The 19,465-nt window shown below is 42.9% G+C and overlaps 1 protein-coding gene across 2 annotated transcripts in view; it reads right to left on the reverse strand.

Moving 5' to 3' along the window:
• LOC132869647 (thyrotropin-releasing hormone-degrading ectoenzyme-like) overlaps positions 1–19,465 on the reverse strand; it is a 520,051-nt gene that overhangs the window by 406,632 nt on the left and 93,954 nt on the right. The window lies entirely within an intron of this gene.

The raw sequence follows: 19,465 nt of genomic DNA on the forward strand, positions 1-19,465 counted from the left end.
AGTTCTTGTGTTCTCATGAATCCATGCTTCAGTGGCTTGAATTGGCATCTGTTGAATGCGGTGTCAGCTCCAACTCTTCTCTGACCCCCCCCCCCCCCCCCCCCCCCCCCTTTCCGGGATGGTCAATTACCCAGTACTCTCACTTGTAACTAATGCAAGACCTTGCCAACATTTCTTCCCATCCAATTTGACCAGGAACTTGTATGCTTATTTCCGTTTAGCTGCCATGTCTCATTCTTTGACAAGTGTCCTCTTTATTCATTTTGGCTGGAGAACTTCTCAGCAATGGCAAAGGGTTGTAGATTTTCCATCCAATTAGTCGTTCTGTGAAACTGATCATGCAGCACAGTAGAACAAGAGCACAGGACTGGACTGCCCTGTTTAAGGACTGTACAGTGGTGCTTGAAAGTTTGTGAACCCTTTAGAATTTTCTATATTTCTGCATAAATATGACCTAAAACATCATCAGATTTTCACACAAGTCCTAAAAGTAGATAAAGAGAACCCAGTTAAACAAATGGGACAAAAATATTATACTTGGTCATTTATTTATTGAGGAAAATGATCCAATATTACATATCTGTGAGAGGCAAAAGTATGTGAACCTCTAGGATTAGCAGTTAATTTGAAAGTGAAATTAGAGTCAGGTGCTTTCAATCAATGGGATGACAATCAGGTGTGAGTGGGCACCCTGTTTTATTTAAAGAAGGGATCTATCAAAGTCTGATCTTCACAACACATGTTTGTGGAAGTGTATCATGGCATGAAGAAAGGAGATTTCTGAGGACCTCAGAAAAAGCGTTGTTGATGTTCATCAGGCTGGAAAAGGTTACAAAACCATCTCTAAAGAGTTTGGACTCCACCAATCCACAGTCAGACAGATTGTGTACAAATGGAGGAAATTCAAGACCATTGTTACCCTCCCCAAGAGTGGTCAATCAACAGAGATCACTCCAAGAACAAGGCGTGTAATAGTCGGCAAGGTCACAAAGGACCCTGGGGTCACTTCTAAGCAACTGAAGGCGTCTCTCACATTGGCTAATGTTAACGTTCATGAGTCCACCATCAAGAGAACACTGAACAACAATGGTGTGCATGGCAGGGTTGCAAGGAGAAAGCTACTGCTCTCCAAAAAGAACATTGCTTGCCCGTCTGCGGTTTGCTAAAGATCACGTGGACAAGCCAGAAGGCTATTAGAAAAAAGTTTTGTGGTCAGATGAGACCAATAGGACTTTTTGGTTTAAATGAGAAGCGTTATGTTTGGAGAAAGGAAAACACTGCATTCCAGCATAAGAACCGTATCCCATCTGTGAAACATGGTGGTGGTAGTATCATGGTTTGGGCCTGTTTTGCTGCATCTGGGCCAGGAAGGCTTGCCATCATTGATGGGACAATGAATTCTGAATTATACCAGCGGATTCTAAAGGAAAATGTCAGGACATCTGTCCATGAACTGAATCTCAAGAGAAGGTGGGTCATGCAGCAAGACAATAACCCTAAGCACACAAGTCATTCTACCAAAGAATGGTTAAAGAAGAATAAAGTTAATGTTTTGGAATGGTCAAGTCAAAGTCCTGAACTTAATCCAGTCAAAATTTTGTGGAAGGACCTGAAGCAAGCAGTTCATGTGAGGAAACCCACCAACATCCCAGAGTTGAAGCTGTTCTGTACAGAGGAATGGGCTAAAATTCCTCCACGCCAGTGTGCAGGACAGATCAACAGTTACCGGAAATGTTTAGTTGCAGTTATTGCTGCACAAGGGGGTCATACCAGATACTGAAAGCAAAGGTTCACATACTTTTGCCACTCACAGATATGTAATATTGGATCATCTTCCTCAATAAATAAATGACCAAGTATAATATTTTTGTCTCATTTGTTTAACTGCATTCTCTTTATCTACTTTTAGGACTTGTGTGAAAATCTGATGATGTTTTAGATCATATTTATGCAGAAATATAGAAAATTCTAAAGGGTTCACAATCTTTCAAGAACCATTGTATGTGCTTTGATATTTACATCACTAGCTCTACTGTACATGTCCATTTCCATGTGGATTATGCTCAGTTGTCACAAATGATAAACACCTGAGGATTCTCAATGACTTGCTCTGTTTTCATTGAGGGTAAGAGCAAAATTTCGAGGTAATGTGAGATATTTAACAGTTATTCCAAGAAATCGAGTCCTACATGAGCTGATATAAGCCATGTACAATGAGATTGAGTGGAATAATTTTTTTATTCTATCCACATTCGCTAGATTTTGAGAAACAGAGCATTTTTATTTTTTTGCAAATTCGATACATAAAAACTTAATACAAAACATCCAACAAAACCATTTCCGCTTAGAATGTACTGTATACAAACTGACGAAATGACAGTAGCAATTTGTGAAAAATGTTATAATAATTCTTGAAAAAAAAAGTTATTACCATCAAATACTTTTATTCCATATTCTGTTGCTTTTTTTTGTATTTTTTGGGGTTTTGTTTTCGAGCAGACTTTTTATTTCGTCCTTGGTTGGTTCATCAACACGCTCTGCCATTTTGTTTTTCTCTACTCATAGTATATGAGCTGATAGCCTCGCAGTAGAGTAGCCAATCAGAGCGCCCAATTGCTCATATCCAGTGAGTGCGGATAGAATAAAGTAAGATATTACAAATAATTCTTCCCTTTGCATTCATAGACGTCTCCAGCAAATTGTTGCCTTAATCTGCCAGCATGGTCTGGAGAGTACTGGTTCTTTTTGCTGTGCTAATTTGTTCTCGACGGAGAACTCGCATGGAGCTTGCATGTCTCCATGGCATGGTTTATATCTACTGATATTCCCAGCCACTCTACAGTCTGTTAGACTCTTTGCCCAAATTTTACTAAGCCGTGATCCCTGTTATGGATACATACACAGACTTTAATCCTCACTGTTTTGAGTATAAAGATATAATTTATTAATTTGATCAGGACCTCACACTTTGAGAGAGTGACGCTTTCCCCAGGAAAAAGTCAATTAACTTGACAGGCTGGCCAGCCTTCGTTTATAATCTGTCACACCACTTGTAACTGGCTATCTTCCTGTGTGGCTGACTTAATCAAATTCAGTCTGTGTGGGTTGGGTGGCAGGTTACTGACAAGTCCATAAACATGACAAGCTACATCAGGTGCTGTCATTGATCTGTTTATGCTCTGTAGTGGACTCAGTGACAATATGTCCTCAATTACTTTCTACTAGATGCTTATTCTGCTTTGGAATTGAATTTTATCAATTTCTTTAACAGTCTCTGGAATCTTATCAGAACTAAGTCCAGAATTGTATTGTTAATCAAAGCTACAAGGTGCTTATAGCCTGGATTTAATTTGAACTTTTTCAACCCACGAGGTATTTGGAATCTTTTGCCAGACCAAACTCAGGATAGACATTCTCTTTCTATTGATGAGTGCCCAAACTTTGACTGAAGCCAGCTCTGGGATACAACAGGACCTGGGGAACTCAACAAAAGAGTCACAGGAGTGGACAACTTTTACTTTCATGTGGACGGGAGCAGGTTATAAAAAATAAAGGCCATGTTCGTTAACATAGGAGTGTTTATTGCTCAGTTGCTTGATTTAGCATCACTATGCTCCGTCACTTTCATTAAGCTTACATTTGACCAGTAGGCAGTAATTAAATGCCTAATTGGGTTTTAGATGTCTAATTGACATTTTCACATCAGACACTGAGAGACAATCTGCTGCTCCACAGAGTGTATTAGCCAAGTGTTAACATAAGGTGTCAAAGCAGTCATGGCTGTCTGAGAGGTGAGGAGAAAGAGAGTCCTGAACTCTTTTGATTTATTTTGCCTTTTTCATCCCTCCTTGTATTCTGTGTTATATTCTGCCCTTCAAAGATTAGTGGAGATGTCTGGTGAGCATCAAACAGCACTTAACACTCAATCATCCAAGATGAGGTGTCACACCACCATGGCAGTGCAGGAGCTATGAATTTAAAAACTGTGAGCTTCAGAAGAAAAATTCAGAAGACAAATACCCACTTTCTGCCTCTCACGGTCATAATTACATAGTGTTACAATCACACATTATTATAATTGCATTATTAGCAGAGTGAAGCTCCATAATTAAGAGAATATGGTAATGCATTGCTCTGATTTTTGATGGCTTTTGTGACCATATGACGTATGAACATGTACCACCGGGGCGGCATGGTGGTGTAGTGGTTAGCACTGTTGCCTCACAGCAAGAAGGTCCGGGTTCGAGCCCCGTGGCCGGCGAGGGCCTTTCTGTGCGGAGTTTGCATGTTCTCCCCGTGTCTGCGTGGGTTTCCTCCGGGTGCTCCGGTTTCCCCCACAGTCCAAAGACATGCAGGTTAGGTTAACTGGTGACTCTAAATTGACCGTAGGTGTGAATGTGAGTGTGAATGGTTGTCTATGTGTCAGCCCTGTGATGACCTGGCGACTTGTCCAGGGTTTACCTCGCCTTTCGCCCTTAGTCAGCTGGAATAGGCTCCAGCTTGCCTGCGACCCTGTAGAACAGGATAAAGCGGCTACAGATAATGAGATGAGATGAGACATGTACCACCACAGGGAACCCGATCGTAAGTGCAAGGTAACATATCTCATAAACACTTAACCAACAGACAATGAAATTTGTATCTTTATTTCCATAAGATAGATGGGTTTTTTTTAATCCAGCACTTATTTTAATTTTGTTTTTAAAAGATAATGTGGGATTATTTACAAACACATTTTACAATCATCAGGAGCTCCGCTTTTAGGCAGTGCCTAAATATACAACCCCGATTCCAAAAAAGTTGGGACAAAGTACAAATTGTAAATAAAAACGGAATGCAATAATTTACAAATCTTAAAAACTGATATTGTATTCACAATAGAACATGGACAACATATCAAATGTCGAAAGTGAGACATTTTGAAATTTCATGCCAAATATTGGCTCATTTGAAATTTCATGACAGCAACACATCTCAAAAAAGTTAAGACAGGGGCAATAGGAGGCTGGAAAAGTTAAAGGTACAAAAAAGGAACAGCTGGAGGACCAAATTGCGACTCATTAGGTCAAGTGGCAATAGGTCATTAACATGACTGGGTATAAAAAGAGCATCTTGGAGTGGCAGCGGCTCTCAGAAGTAAAGATGGGAAGAGGATCACCAATCCTCCTAATTCTGCACCGACAAATAGTGGAGCAATATCAGAAAGGAGTTCGACAGTGTAAAATTGCAAAGAGTTTTAACATATCATCAGCTACAGTGCATAATATCATCAAAAGATTCAGAGAATCTGGAAGAATCTCTGTGCGTAAGGGTCAAGGCTGGAAAACCATACCGGGTGCCCGTGATCTTCGGGCCCTTAGACGGCAATGCATCACATATAGGCATGCTTCTGTATTGGAAATCACAAAATGGGCTCAGGAATATTTCCAGAGAACATTATCTGTGAACACAATTCACCGTGCCATCCGCCCTTGCCAGCTAAAACTCTATAGTTCAAAGAAGAAGCCGTATCTAAACATGATCCAGTAGCGCAGACGTCTTCTCTGGGGCAAGGCTCATTTAAAATGGACTGTGGCAAAGTGGAAAACTGTTCTGTGGTCAGACGAATCAAAATTTGAAGTTCTATATGGAAATCAGGGACGCCGTGTCATTCAGACTAAAGAGGAGAAGGACGACCCAAGTTGTTATCAGCGCTCAGTTCAGAAGCCTGCATCTTTGATGGTTGCATTAGTGTGTGTGGCATGGGCAGCTTACACATCTGGAAAGACACCATCAATGCTGAAAGGTATATCCAGGTTCTAGAGCAACATATGCTCCCATCCAGACGACGTCTCTTTCAGGGAAGACCTTGCATTTTCCAACATGACAATGCTAAACCACATACTGCATCAATTACAGCATCATGGCTGCGTAGAAGAAGGGTCCGGGTACTGAACTGGCCAGCCTGCAGTCCAGATCTTTCACCCATAGAAAACATTTGGCGCATCATAAAACGGAAGATACGACAAAAAAGACCTAAGACAGTTGAGCAACTAGAATCCTACATCAGACAAGAATGGGTTCACATTCCTATCCCTAAACTTGAGCAACTTGTCTTCTCAGTCCCCAGACGTTTACAGACTGTTGTAAAGAGAAAAGGTGATGTCTCACAGTGGTAAACATGGCCTTGTCCCAACTTTTTTGAGATGTGTTGTTGTCAGGAAATTTAAAATCACCTAATTTTTCTCTTTAAATGATACATTTTCTCATTTTAAACATTTGATGTCATCCATGTTCTATTCTGAATAAAATATGGAATTTTGAAACTTCCACATCATTGCATTCCGTTTTTATTTACAATTTGTACTTTGTCCCAACTTTTTTTGAATCGGGGTTGTATATTAGTGCATTTCAAACAATAAGAATATCGTGAAAAAGTTCATTTTATTCACGGAGTCCCTTGGTTAGGGCTCCTTTACCATGAATATCATGCATCAATATGGCGTGGCATGGAGGTGATTAACCTGTGACACAGCTGAGGTGTTATTGAAGCCCAGGTTCCTTTGACAGCAGCCTTCAGCTCGTCTGTATTTTTGAGCTGGATGTTTCTCATTTTCCTCTTGACAATATCTAATAGATTCTCTATGAGGTTCAGCAGTGGCAAACCGTCAGTGCCTTCTAGGCTTTCAGAGAAGGCCCAAACATATCAGCATTTCAAATGTTATATTTAATTTCTTTCATTCTTTAATTTCTTTCATAATCATTCTCTTCTAATTTGGCCTCATTTTCTATCAAATTTTCTTCAGAAATAAAAGGGTTACTGTCCTGAAAACATTAAAATAGAGTTATCCAATGACATTTGTTTGTTTGTTTGTTGTCTCTTGGCTGAGAAGAGTTTAGAGCTGGCTCACTTATTGGTTAGGACTTCATTGTCGGGACAGAAGGCCATGGCAGTGTATGTTTATGTAGTCAGTGACAGATGAATTAACCAATCAGATTTTGATTTATAGTGGGCAGGACCAAAAAATGTATTGCTCTTGGCCTTCTTGAAGGCCAACACGAGCTTAACTGTGAGTTGGTGCCGTCAGCGCAGCAGTGAACTGAGATCATTATGTCCGCAGTGATGGTAGAGGAGACCGATGTGGCTAGCTTAATAGCTTAGCCTTTTCAAGGCGGTCTTTTATGGAGAAATAAATTATAGTACAAAATCCAACTCCAGCACTGGACTTAACAGGAAAGGGGAAAACTGTTGAAAGGCATTTCATAGTCGAGAATTGTCAACACTACCCGTGTATGACTGGCTGTTTAAAAAAAAAAAAAAACAAACAAACAAAAAAACCTAACAGGCTGTATTGCCAGAGTGGCCTGCTTTTTTCAACAGACAAGTCATCTGCCTGGGCTTATACTGGATTGGTTAGCCTTATTAACCTAACAAAGTCAGCCCACTGTCATCAAAATTCAGCGACACATCTACAAGCTACGGTGAGCTTAAAGGTCTGATGACACGAAGATGACTCTATGCAATTTCTTAAATAAACTATACAACATGGCAAACATGTTAGATTTCTGTTATAATTACGTGAAAAGAAGCTGTTGTTACGCGAATATCCAACTTTTAATTGCACAGCACAAGAAAACTGGGTCCGTGGCTCGCGGCCATGCTGTGACGTCAGCGGAAGAACACGCTGCGGTTCACTGGCTGTTCTACTCAATGGAAATGGCGCATGAAAACGCCGGTCTACTTGGCAGCTGGCATCACAGTTCTGAACAAAAGAACAACCAAATACTGGTACTTTAAGCAGTGATCATGATGGCATGATTTTATCTGATTTTAAATAAATGAGATTGATAATCATGTGAATGTTCACAACTAGTACATACAAACTCTGCAGCTTCTGATTCAGCAGCTGCGTCATACTCTGCAAAAACATCAGCAAGAACCTACAATATAAATGGAAATGCAATACACTAAGCTCAAATGACTTTTGGAAAGTATAATTTCTAAATTTTTTCTACATATTCTTGAAGTCGGTCATCGGGGTACTTGCTACCGTTCCCGAACAACGCATGGCAAAGGGTAAAGTGTAGTGTTGCTACGAGTACTTGCTAAAGCCTCCGGTGGAAGATCCTCGATGTGCTGATAAGACATACAGTCCTATATAACGCACAAGTGTCACGATAATCACAAAACAGATGCAAATTGTTAAAATACCTAATTTTTAAGCAATCATGTATTGATCTCTTCCGAATAGAATCTATGATAGCCTACCCTCTTTACCCTTTGCCTCTCGTTGCTAGGCGGCAGTTACATGAAAGCTGCAAGCTTTCACAAGCAAATACATGACTGATATCACGCCGACTTTATGATTACATTTATGATTATAATGAATGTGTACTCTATGATGTGTACTCTATGAGCGCTCTGGAGCGAGTGGCTTCCAAGATGGCCGCGCAGACCGCAGTGTTACTATTTTTAGCATCATGTCGGAGTACTCTATAGCTCTACGTACCTTTATCTTATGTCGTTTCTCAACACATGTTCTGACAGGAGGACTGTCTTTGGAGGAGTCACCTTGTCCCAGGCGACTGCTGGATCCGGCATAGCTACTAGTAGACCCCCTCCGGAATACTGTAGGCACTGCTGATGGTAGCAACACACGTTTGTGCTGAACTGCACACCCAAGAGATTCTTTTAAGCTGGGAAGGGTGTCAAAACAATCCAAATCGAAGTGTTCAGAGCACAGGACAGATGTTGGTGAGGGCTCCCACTTGTCACGAGTGCGCCTGACTTGCTTCACCCACTTCGCATGCGGCTCGGGATCTCTGGGAAACTTGAATAAACTTACCCCATCCTTGTGGGTTTTGGAGCAAAAGCCGGCAACACAACGCGAAGGCATAATAACTAACTGAACACCTGTCGCATCAACAACAAACTGGTAAGTGAGGAGGAAGATTCTTTCGCTGACATCATATAGCCCCTCCTCCTCATTCGTCTCCTGGGTGCTGCAGCCCTGTCAAATTTGCCCAAATAGCCGCGTTTTTTATCATAACTTGTAAAATAGGCGCCTTCGTGAATTAATATATGGATCATTGGGAATTACTTTTTATGTTATAAAACATCGCCAAAGATGTCAAAAACGTGTCATCAGACCTTTAAAAACTTTCAGAGACACCAGGGTAGACCTCCAGCTGGATGAGCAGTGCCGCAATCAAATTATTGCCCACAACAACAAAGTTAGGCAGAACAGGGAAATATTGAAGCAGACAAACTTTATGATGCTACCATTGCCAATTTCACAAAGAAGGACAGACGGATGGACTTTATTTTCAAGTAGGTGAGTTGGGTGTTTTTTATATATTTTATAGCAGTTTTACATCTCCCATGAGTGGAAGGAGCTAATTACAACTAGCTAGTCTACTCAAATTATTGTAAATGAGTCATTCTTTTGGGTAATTTTACTTTCTTTTTTTAATATTGTGGCGACCCGGGTGGTCACACGGGACGGACAGTTCAGGGTTTTGCTGTCATGAGACTCATGGAACTGTAAATGTTTGAACTTTGTGTTGATGCTTGTGCTGTTTAGTTTGCTGTTTGGGCCAAATGTTATTGCAGTTATGTTGTGCATTTATGTTCGTATGCCTGTAAATAGGGTTAAGCTTTGTAGCCGACCACTATATGACTGAAAGGAGTATGGTAGTTAGGGGGCTTCGTGTTAGCAAATGCTAATAAAGCAGTCAAACCAGTTCTATTCAGAGTAAGCAGCACAGGCTAACGACCAAGAAACTTAAGATTTCTGTCTCCAGACTCTTCTTCCATGCACACTTGCCACAGTATTTTTCATTCAGACTGAAGCATTCATTTCCCTGTGTAATTTACTTAGTTACTTTTAAAATCAACATGGACAGCTACACACAGTGACCTGGCATCCTGTTGCTAATCCCTTGCAAAATCCTTTACCCTGTTGCTTTTTTTGGTGTGTCTAGCTACAGTGGTGCTTGAAAGTCTGTGAACCGTTTAGAATTTTCTATGTTTCTGCATAAATATGACCTAAAACATCATCAGATTTTCACATAAGTCTTAAAAGTAGATAAAGAGAACCCAGTTAAACAAATGAGACAAAAATATTATACTTGGTCATTTATTTATTGAGGAAAATGATCCAATATTACATAACTGTGAGTGGCAAAAGTATGTGAGCCTTTGCTTTCAGTATCTGGTGTGACCCCCTTGTGCAGCAATAACTGCAACTAAACATTTCCAGTAACTGTTGATCAGTCCTGCACACAGGCTTGGAGGAATTTTAGCCCATTTCTCCATACAGAACAGTTTCAACTCTGGGATGTTGGTGGGTTTCCTCACATGAACTACTCGCTTCAGGTCCTTACACAACATTTCGATTGGATTAAGTTCAGGACTTTGACTTGGCTATTCCAAAACATTAACTTTATTCTTCTTTAATCATTCTTTGGTAGAATGACTTGTGTGCTTAGGGTCATTATCTTGCTGCATGACCCACCTTCTCTTGAGATTCAGTTCATGGACAGATGTCCTGACATTTTCCTTTAGAATTTGCTGGTATAATTCAGAATTCATTGTTCCATCAATGATGGCAAGCCATCCTGGCCCAGATGCAGCAAAACAGGCCCAAACCATGATACTACCACCACCATGTTTCACAGATGGGATGAGGTTCTTATGTTGGAATGCAGTGTTTTCCTTTCTCCAAACATAACGCTTCTCATTTCAACCAAAAAGTTCTATTTTGGTCTCATCTGTCCACAAAACATTTTTCCAATAGCCTTCTGGCTTGTCCACATGATCTTTAGCAAACTGCAGACGAGCAGCAACGTTCCTTTTGGAGAGCAGTGGCTTTCTCCTTGCAACCCTGCCATGCACACCATTGTTGTTCAGTGTTTTCCTGATGGTGGACTCATGAACATTAACATTAGCCAATGTGAGAGAGGCCTTCAGTTGCTTAGAAGTTACCCTGGAGTCCTTTGTGACCTCACCAACTATTACACGCCTTGCTCTTGGAGTGATCTTTGTTGGTCGACCACTCCTGGGGAGGGTAACAATGGTCTTGAATTTCCTCCATTTGTACACAATCTGTATGACTGTGGATTGGTGGAGTCCAAACTCTTTAGAGATGGTTTTGTAACCTTTTCCAGCCTGATGAGCATCAACAACGCTTTTTCTGAGGTCCTCAGAAATCTCCTTTGTTCGTGCCATGATACACTTCCACAAACATGTGTTGTGAAGATCAGACTTTGATAGATCCCTGTTCTTTAAATAAAACAGGGTGCCCACTCACACTTGATTGTCATCCCATTGATTGAAAACACCTGACTCTAATGCCGCTTTTCCACTACAAACGCGGCTGAGTCGGGCTGAGCCGTGCCGTGCTGAGTCGGGCTGAGTGGGGCTGTTGGAGTTGCATTTCGACTACAACCGCGCTGAACCGTGTTGGCTGGAAGTGGGTGGACACATTGGGTGGAGTTAGCGAAAGTGGGTGGACGTCACGTGATGTCGTTAAGCAGCGCAAACAGTGACATCAGTGAGCTTTTAAGCGGTAGTCTCACGACCCGAATAGTAAACAATAAACATAGAGGACATGGAGTCGTTAGTGTTGCTGGTCTTGGTGCTGTGGCTTGTTGTCACCGACAACGCGGACAGATACTGGCAAGAGCGTATAGATGAGGCGAGGCGCATAAGGCTTCAGAAATTCTCGTAATTCGTAATTCTTCTCCTTCCGGGTTTACGGTGTTTACAGATCCCAGCGCGCTCGCTGTGTGTGGGCATGTGAGGACACTCCTCCTCACCAATCAGTGCACAGGGGAGTGTCTGCTCACGCCCCCAGCCTCACTCGGCACGGCTTGGCTCGCTTCAGCCCCACTCCAAAACGGTGCGAGTTTTAGGGGCTAAGCAGGGCTGAAACGAGCTGAGTCGTGCTGGTTTTTGGTAGTCGAAACGCGAGCCGTGTCGGGCTGAAGTGAGCTGAAGCGAGCTGAAGTGAGCTGAAAAAGGGTAGTGGAAAAGGGCCATAATTTCACCTTCAAATTAACTGCTAATCCTAGAGGTTCACATACTTTTGCCACTCACAGATATGTAATATTGGATCATTTTCCTCAATAAATAAATAAATGACCAAGTATAATATTTTTGTCTCATTTTTTTTAACTTGGTTCTCTTTATCTACTTTTAGGACTTGTGTGAAAATCTCATGATGTTTTAGGTCATATTTAAGCAGAAATATAGAAAATTCTAAAGGGGTCACAAACTTTCAAGCACCACTGTATGTTCTGACTGAGGTGAAGTCCCAGCTCTAACAGTCACGGTTTGCCACTGGGGTTCTATGGAATCAATTTTGTGCCAAAATGTGCATACAATACTTTCGAAATATCAAACAAAAACGACAAATCAAAATACACAAAAAGAAAAAAAAGTCAATTTTTTTAGACTGGCAAACAAATTATTCGTGTAATTGTGCAAAATATCAGTCTATTACTCTTCAGAAACCTTTTATTTTTGTTCCGCGTGTTTCTCAGTTTTGCCTGACGTCATTTATTTTGGTTGTGATTCCAGCTTTCTCGTTTGCGCTCCCTGACTTTTTGCTTGCAGTTTTGGCACAAACTTGACGTGTGGGTGGGCTGTCCAGGAATGCATTCCCATTGGCTACCTTGTGTTTGACTGACAGCTACGCTCAGCCATTCCCTACTCGGATTCTGGTGGACTGTTTGACGAGTGACCGATCCATTGATGGTAAACAAGGATCGAGTGGACTTCAGTGGCGACTATGATATGATATGATATGATATATGATATGATATGATATGATATATGATATGATATGATTGGTCAAAACATCTCGACATCGATGTTTTGACCAATAACAATGTAGATAACACGAATTTTACATCACATTCAACGAGTTTTAAACGAGACTAAAGATGGTGACTTACAAATAATGTGTAAACATCTCATCTCATTATCTCTAGCCGCTTTATCCTGTTCTACAGGGTCGCAGGCAAGCTGCAGCCTATCCCCGCTGACGATGGGCGAAAGGTGGGGTACACCCTGGACAAGTCACCAGGTCATCACAGGGCTGACACATAGACACAGACAACCATTCACACTCACATTCACACCTACAGTCAATTTAGAGTCACCAGTTAACCTAACCTGCATGTCTTTGGACTGTGGGGGAAACCGGAGCACCCGGAGGAAACCCACGCGGACACAGGGAGAACATGCAAACTCCGCACAGAAAGGCCCTCGCTGGCCACGGGACTCGAACCCGGACCTTCTTGATGTGAGGCGACAGCGCTAACCACTACACCACCGTGCCCCCCGAAATTAATTTAAAAAAATTCTCAACGGATTTGGCATAATATAAAAAGGTAGTTTTTTACTCAGAAAAAGTGGAAATCCGCAGAAAAGCGGAAAACTCTCATCCCTGCCTAGCTTGTGACCATGTCATGCATGCTAACATGGAAAATATGAACATGCTATTTTGTAACAAAAACCTTCAAACAAAAAGTTCATGTTTTACTTACAGCTTGTGAGCTGGTGGTCGATCGTCTTGACGGTACAGATCCAGGTATTAAAAACAACCTCGAAGCAAAACCACTACTGAAGGCACCGAAGTTTGAAAAGTCACTGTGGTTGAAATGATCAGTACACAGTACTAACGCTGCATTATACTTCACTGGTGGTGTTCCAAAGATAAATTCCAACCATTTCTTCTTCAGCTCTTCTATCTTGGGCAAGAAATGCAACATTGATGTGTTACTGCCACAAATAACACAGGCACGAACTTGTTCAGCCATGTTTTCAACTTGTTGTTAGGTCCTCTTCGTTAGCTACTGATGAGATGGGCGCTGCTGTCTCTCCTCGTGCTTAAATCCGAACTTTCTTCCCGTGGACGGTCGCAAGCCAAGGTGGGCGAGGCCATGACTACTAATTTTCGAACTTACGTAAGTTCGTAGGGCTTTTTCTGATTCACTCATTTTTCCGACTGTTTTCTTTCATAAGCTTTTATACAGGGAATGGGAGTAGAATTACATTTTCACATGCAGCATGCATATGCAACTCGGAGTGAACTATGGTATTTCAAAAGGAGCCAGTATTAAACGTTTTTGGTGGAATGGCACCTTTAATAAACTGAAAAACATCTCTGAACAGCTGTGTTTACATCAGTAAATGCTGCCCTTGGATCTGTGAGGCAGAATCTCCTTGGTGGCAAAGGACTACATTCCTAGATCATAATTTTCCAATACAACTTTCTTCAGTGCAGACAGATCAAAATGTATCAATTATATCATATTATATCCAAATTCACTGGATATGAGCAATCATGCGCTCTGATTGGCTACTCTACTACTAGGCTATCAGCTCATATACCGTGAGTAGAGAAAAACAAAATAGCGGAGTGTGTTGCTGGACTAACCAAGGATGAAATAAAAATTCTACTCGAAACTCCCCCCCCCCCCCCCCCCCCCCCAAAAAAAAAAGCAACAAAATATGGAATAAAAGTTTTTGATGGTAAGAATGTATCTTTTTTATTTTTCAAAAATTATCACATTTTTCACAAATTGCTAGTGTCATTTTATTGGTTTGTTTACATTCTTCACCTTTAAGCATTAAAATTTGTTGATTTTTTTTAGACTGGTTCAAAAGCTCAAAGAAGTTTGAAAATTACACAACTGAAATGTCCAAGAAAGAATTAAATAAATGTCTAAAGCTGTTATATACTTCGGTATGACAGCAAGACGGCACTTTCTCAAAAAAAAAAACACTAAAGTCAATTTGTGCAGCCATCGATAGGTTTTTAGGAAGTCTACCTAAGCGGAAATGATTTTGTCGGATGTTTTGTATAAAGTTTTTATTTATCGAATTTTCCAAAAAAAAAAAAAATGCTGTTTCTCAAAATCCAGTGAATGTGGATAGAATAAAATAGTTATTCCACTCAATCTTGTTGTACGTGGCTCATAGCCAACTTGCTGCTACGTGCCTTGTTGGCTATCAGCTCATGTATGACTCAATTTCATGGAATAACTGTTAAATTTTATCCATCCATTATCTGTAGCCGCTTATCCTGTTCTACAGGGTTGCAGGCAAGCTGGAGCCTATCCCAGCTGACTATGGGCGAGATACACCCTGGACAAGTCGCCAGGTCATCGCAGGGCTGACACAGACAACCATTCACACTCACACCTACGGTCAATTTAGAGCCACCAATTAGTTTAACCTGCATGCCTTTGGACTGTGGGGGAAACTGGAGCACCCAGTGGAAACCCATGCAGACATGGGGAGAGCATGCCAACTCCACACAGAAAGGCCCTCATCAGCCACTGGGCTCGAACCCAGGACCTTCTTGCTGTGAGGCGAGAGTGCTAACCACTACACCACCGTGCCGCCCCTAAATTTTATATTATATTATAGTCAAGGTTATATTAAATCCATCAGAAAGCCATGCAGCACAGCTTGAGCAAAGTGAAAAAGAGAGAAGAGCAAGATGCCCAACATGGATAAAGCAAAAAAAAAAAAAAATTTAAATAAAAAAATTTAAAAAATAAAATAATAATAATAATAATAATAAACCTTCTGAATTCTTCCTATGACCACGTTGCTATACTGGAGTTCTGTTTCTATTTCTCAAAATATAAAATGAAAAACTGTTGATAGCTTCACACGTACCACCAAATTTTACAAACATTATCAAAGAATAAAGGTCAAAGATAAATTTAAGCCATAATAAGCAGAAGGCTAAACTGTGACTGTGGGGCAGCACAGTGGTGTAGTGGTTCACACTGTCACCTCGCAGGTCCTGGGTTTGAGCCCAGCGACTGGTGGGGGCCTCTCTGTGTGGAGTCTGCATGTTCTCGTCGTGTCTGTGTGGGTTTCCTCTGGGTGCTCTGGTTTCCCCCATAGTCCAAAGACATTCACTTAGGTTAACATGGGGCAGCCATGGCCTGAGATTGGGCTGAAGTGCCCTTGAGCAAGGCACCTAACCCCCAACTGCTCCCCAGGCACTGTAGCACAGCTGCCCACTGCTCTGGGTATATATGTGTGCTCAATGCTCACTTGTGTGTGCATGTGTGTGTTCACTGCTTCAGATGGGTTAAATTTCACTTCAGATGGGAGGAATTTGTCTGTGATTGAATGTATGTGTGATAAATAAAGGCTTCTTGTCTTGACCTCACCCAGCTATGAGCTTTACCTCCCCATTGAAGAAAAGTCCCTGTTGAGTCCTTTTATTGACACTCAAACGCTACGTTCACACTGCAAGGCTTAATGCTCAATTCCGATTTTTTTGTGAAATCCGATTTTTTTGTGAGGTCGTTCACATTAACAAATATATGCGACTTGTATGTGATCCTCAGTATGAACGAAAAGCGACCTAAAAGTGTTCTGCATGCGCATTGCAGGATACGACGACGTCACACGCAGTGAGCATGGCCAGTGTTTACGGAAGTAAAACCGCCCGGTTGCGGTATGACCCATCCAATCTAGCTTGAATAGCTGTATCCCCCCAAATGGAAATCAGCTCCCTAACCTCTGCGTCCTTCCATTGAGAAGATTCAGAACCTTCACAGCCCGAAGCGTCCCTCGCATTGATGTCATGCGCAGGGACGCAGATACGTTTTTTGAACTGGGGGGGGGGACAAAAAACTGGGAGGGACAAAGCTGCCAGCAAACCAACCCCAACCCTGATATGCCTGTCAAACTTGTTGTTAGTAACCATAGCAACCAAGCTCGAGCTCGCAACCTGTGCAGTCTGCGCAGCTCAACCAACCGAATATCAGTCTTTGTTTTGTTTTATGTGAGTTGTTGCAACTATGTATACACTGCCGTGCACCTCAATAAACCGAATGGTAATTAGTCTTTTGATTTTTCCGTGAGGTTTGCCTTATGCAAAGAAAGACAGCATCCTCCCTATAAGTGGGGGGGACCGAACGAGGTGAATTTAAATCTGGGTGGGATGAGTCCCCCCCTCTATCTGCGCCCGTGGTCATGCGCCATGTTGTTGTAACTTTTTTTGAGAGACCCGCCGCCTACTTCAGCGCAGAATAGTGACGTTTGTGGCTTGTTGATGACGTGTAAGTCGGATGAATGCGACCTGGCGGTTCAGACTGAAGTCGCATATGAAAAGAGCGGATAGGAATCGGAATTAGGACCACATATCCAAACGGCCTGGGTCGGATTTGAAAAAATCGGATCTGTGTCGTTCATATTGTCAATAAAAGATCGGATACAGGTCACATATGGGCGAAAAGATCGGATTTGAGTCACTTCAGCCTGCAGTGTGAACGTAGCCAAAATTCAGTTCAGTCAATGAGCTCAACTTGGAATGTAGCCCAATAAATTATCTACCTTTTCTTATCTAAGGCCAACCATAAGCAATGGTCTTAACAGCAAGCTTAACAGATTAATGTTGTATCCGATGAAGTCCATGTAAAAGGACCATATTGTGTTATCAAACAAAAAAAATGTATATTTTTGTCAATCAAATCTCCCTGTGCTTTGTAAAGACTTAAGAAGTTTACTGATATAGCAATTGCATGCTATAGTGGTAATAATCTGCAGGATTTCATTTAATTCCGTCTATGTTTATCCAACTTATTTCTGGATGAGCAGAAAGACAGTGTCCTGCCATCAGAGACCCGAGGCCCTGCAACTGCTGCCTCCCTCGGTACACAGATGGTGCCTTTACATAAGTGAGGCGAGCATTACATCCACATCATTTCCTTTTCAAGGACTCAATTCACACAGGGACTCTCACTCCTGAATTCAACCCCACATGCAAAATGATGACAAATGTGGTCTTATTCTAAAGAGCCAGTTTAATACAACGTGACTAAATAAGTTATATTATTCAACTAGGATTAAAGCTTGAAAGACCAGAGTGCACAAACCAAACAAATACCACATACCCCTCAACCCATAAGAAGATCTCATCAAACACATTTCTGAATTTTTTTTTTTAAATATAATCTTTTAGTGTCAAAAATCTGTAATGTTACACATATGTTACCTTGGGCGTTATTTGTAATGTTACATATAGTACCAGTCAAAAGTTTGGAAACACCTTCAAATTCAATGTTTTTTCTTTATTTTAATTAACTAAAAGACACTTCGTGTCTTAAAGTATGTGGCAGCGGGGGCGTGGTCAAGCGCCGGTCTGTGACAGGAGGGCGGAGTCAGGGAAGGTAAGTGGCAGAATCACTACACCTGAGAGCAATTAACCTGTGTTTGTGTGTGTCTTCCCAGCGACCGCACCCTATTTAAGGAGGGAGAGTGAGAGCAGAGGGTCTCTCTCCACAACCAGATAACCAGAATGTGTGCGTGCGTGCGTGGCTGAGAGAGAAAGCTATTCCACTGAAAAGTGAAAATAAAAGAGTTTTTGCGAACTCAGTCTCTGTCCTGCCGTCCTCGGTGCTCCACCCACATCTAGTGAACCTTTACAGTGGTGCTGAAACCCGGGATAAGAGTGGAGCACCAGCCGATCAGCCCCATGGAGTCCTCCCCGTTCGCCGACCTGGTCCACGCCCTCGCCATGGCCCAGCAAAGCCAGCACCAGGCACTCGTCACCCTCCGGAAGGAACAGGAGCAACGCTTCGAAGCCCTGGTGCTGGCCCAGCAGGAAGACCGCGAGGCGTTCCGGCACCTCCTCGCGTCGGCGGGGTCCACCAGCGCTCTGGCCGCGGGCCCGTCTCCCCTCACCGTTACCAAGATGGGTCCGCAGGACGACCCCAAGGCTTTCATCACGCTATTCAAACAAGTCGCAGAAACCTCGGGGTGGCCGATGGAGCAGCGCGCGGTGCGCCTTCTCCCCCTCCTAACGGGAGAGGCACAGCTGGCCGCGCTACAGCTCCCCGCCGACCGGCTTACGCAGACCTCCACCGGGCCGTCCTCCAGCGCGTGGGGCGCACGCCAGAGCAACAGCGCCAGCGCTTCCGTGCTTTGCGCTTGGAGGAAGTTGGCCGGCCGTTCGCGTTTGGCCAGCAGCTCCGGGACGCCTGCCGGCGGTGGTTGAGGGCCGACAACCGCGACGCCGAGGGGATCATCGACCAGGTGGTGCTGGAACAATTCGTCACTCGCTTACCAGCAGGAACCGCGGAGTGGGTCCGGTGCCACCGCCCGGCGTCGCTGGATCAGGCAGTCGAGCTAGCGGAGGATCATTTGGTGGCTGTTCTGGCGGCAGGACAGCAGACGGCGTCTTCTCTTCTCTCCTCTTCTCTCTCTCTCTCTCTCCCCCTCCTTCTGTGTCCCATCCTCGCCCCATTCCCCCACCGCGGAGACGGGGGCTGGTGCCACCCCAGCCGGCCCGCGGCACCCGCGGTGCCCTCCCGTTTTTCCTTTCTGTGTCTGTTTCTCCCCCACCTCAGGTGAGTGAGCCCCAGAACACTGGTGCAGAGGGAAAGCCCGGGCCGGTTTGCTGGGGCTGCGGGGAGCCGGGCCATCTTCAACAGCAGTGCACGGCAA

Source organism: Neoarius graeffei, chromosome 21 (assembly GCF_027579695.1).
Source record: "Neoarius graeffei isolate fNeoGra1 chromosome 21, fNeoGra1.pri, whole genome shotgun sequence".
NCBI classification, from domain to species: domain Eukaryota; kingdom Metazoa; phylum Chordata; class Actinopteri; order Siluriformes; family Ariidae; genus Neoarius; species Neoarius graeffei.